Below are 2892 nucleotides of genomic sequence, written 5' to 3'. Positions count from 1 at the left end.
AGCGCACTTTCAAGCGCATTTTGGGAGGAACTTCCCAATCACACACACTGCAGAAACTGTTTTGCAAAGTATATACATGTAAATACATGAATTAGAAGTTGGCTAAGAGATAAGAAACAGAGAGTAGATATCGATGGGCATTTCGCAGACTGGAGGTGAGATGAAGGTGTTCCCAGGGCTCAGTGTTGGGACTCTTGCTTTTTCTGATTTAAAGAATGATTGAGAAGTAGGTGTTAAGGGCAAAATCTCCACATTTGCAGATGATACTAAGCGAGAGAGAATAGTGAATTGTGAGGATGACGCTGAGCGACTTCAGAGGGACATTGACAAGTTAGCCAAATGAGCAGACACTTGGCAGATGAACTTCAATGTAGCGAAATGTGAGGTAATGCAGTTTGGGGGAAGAAACATGGAGAGACAATATAGGCTCAATGTTACAACTTTGAGGGGCGTACACCTCAGAGTTCAAGTACATAATTCTCTGAAGGTGGCAAAGCAAATTGAAATAGTTGTTGAGCATCCTTGGGTTTATAAATAGAGGCATACAATCTAAAAGCAAGGAAGTGATGCAACACCTCTACAAATCATTGGTCAGACCATATTTGGAATGCTGTGTTCAGTTCTGGGCACCTTATTTAAGGAAGGATGTTAATGCCCTGGAGAGAGTGCAGAGGAGATTTGCTAGAAAGATACCAGGAATGAGGAATTTTAGTTACAAGGCAAGATTGGAAAAATTGGGCTTGTTCTCCTTGGAGCAGAGAAGATTATGGGGCGACCTTATTGAGGTGTTTAAAATTCTGAACAATTTCGACAGTGTAAAGAAGGATATTCTGTTTCCACTAGTTGGTGTGCCAGTGACTAGGGGTCACAACTTCAAGATGGTCAGCAAGAGAGCTGGATGTGAGCTGAGGAGAAACTTCTTTAGAACATAGAACATAGAAAAATACAGCACAAAACAGGCCCTTCGGCCCACGGTGTTGTGCCGAACCTTTGTCCGAGATTAATCATAGATTATCATTGAATTTACAGTGCAGAAGGAGGCCATTCGGCCCATTGAGTCTGCACCGGCTCTTGGAAAGAGCATCCCTACACAAGGTCAACACCTCCACCCAACACTAAGGGCAATTTTGGACACTAAGGGCAATTTATCATGGCCAATCCACCTAACCTGCACATCTTTGGACTGTGGGAGGAAACGGGAGCACCCGGAGGAAACCCACGCACACACGGGGAGGATGTGCAGACTCCGCACAGACAGTGACCCAAGCCGGAATCAAACCTGGGACCCTGGAGCTGTGAAGCAATTGTGCTATCCACAATGCTACCGTGCTGCCCTTAAGAACAAATTAATCAACACTATATCATTCTACCGTAATCCATGTACCTATCCAATAGCTGCTTGAAGGTCCCTAATGTTTCCGACTCAACTACTTCCACAGGCAGTGCATTCCATGCCCCCACTACTCTCTGGGTAAAGAACCTACCTCTGACATCCCCCCTATATCTTCCACCATTCACCTTAAATTTATGTCCCCTTGTAATGGTTTGTTCCACCCAGGGAAAAAGTCTCTGACTGTCTACTCTATCTATTCCCCTCATCACCTTATAAACCTCTATCAAGTCGCCCCTCATCCTTCTCCATTCTAATGAGAAAAGGCCTAGCACCCTCAACCTTTCCTCGTAAGACCTACTCTCCATTCCAGGCAACATCCTGGTAAATCTCCTTTGCACCTTTTCCAAAGCTTCCACATCCTTCCTAAAATGAGGCGACAGAACTGTACACAGTACTCCAAATGTGGCCTTACCAAAGTTTTGTACAGCTACATCATCACCTCACAGCTCTTAAATTCAATCCGTCGGTTAATGAACGCTAGCACACCATAGGCCTTCTTCACAGCTCTAACCACTTGAGTGGCCACTTTCAAAGATGTATGAACATAAACCTCAAGATCTCTCTGCTCCTCCACATTGCCAAGAACTCTACCGTTAAACCTGTATTCCGCATTCATTTTTGTCCTTCCAAAATGGACAACCTCACACTTTTCAGGGTTAAACTCCATCTGCCACTTCTCAGCCCAGCTCTGCATCCTATCTATGTCTCTTTGCAGCCGACAACAGCCCTCCTCACTATCCACAACTCCACCAATCTTCGTACCATCTGCAAATTTACTGACCCACCCTTCAACTCCCTCATCCAAGTCATTAATGAAAATCACAAACAGCAGAGGACCCAGAACTGATCCCTGTGGTATGCCACTGGTAACTGGGATCCAGGCTGAATATTTGCCATCCACCACCACTCTCTGACTTCTATCGGTTAGCCAGTTTGTTATCCAACTGGCCAAATTTCCCACTATCCCATGCCTCCTTACTTTCTGCATAAGCCTACCATGGGGAACCTTATCAAATGCCTTACTAAAATCCATGTACACTACATCCACTGCTTTACCTTCATCCACATGCTTGGTCACCTCCTCAAAGCATTCAATAAGACTTGCAAGGCAAGACCTACCCCTCACAAATTCATGCTGACTATCCCTAATCAAGCAGTGTCTTTCCAGATGCTCAGAAATCCTATCCTTCAGTACCCTTTCCATTACTTTGCCTACCACCGAAGTAAGACTAACTGGCCTGTAATTCCCAGGATTATCCCTAGTCCTTTTTTTGAACAGGGGCACGACATTCGCCACTCTCCAATCCCCTGGTACCACCCCTGTTTACAGTGAGGACAAAAAGATCATTGCCAACAGCTCTGCAATTTCATCTCTTGCTTCCCATAGAATCCTTGGATATATCCCGTATAGAGATTGGTTAGGATTTGGAATGCGCTGCCTGGGAGAGTGATGGAGGTGGATTCCATAGGAGGTTTCTAAAGAGAGCTGGGTGTATATT

Source organism: Scyliorhinus torazame, chromosome 21, assembly GCF_047496885.1.
Source record: "Scyliorhinus torazame isolate Kashiwa2021f chromosome 21, sScyTor2.1, whole genome shotgun sequence".
Lineage (NCBI taxonomy): Eukaryota > Metazoa > Chordata > Chondrichthyes > Carcharhiniformes > Scyliorhinidae > Scyliorhinus > Scyliorhinus torazame.
The sequence above is the reverse complement of the archived record's forward strand: the minus strand, read 5'-3'. Positions refer to the sequence as shown.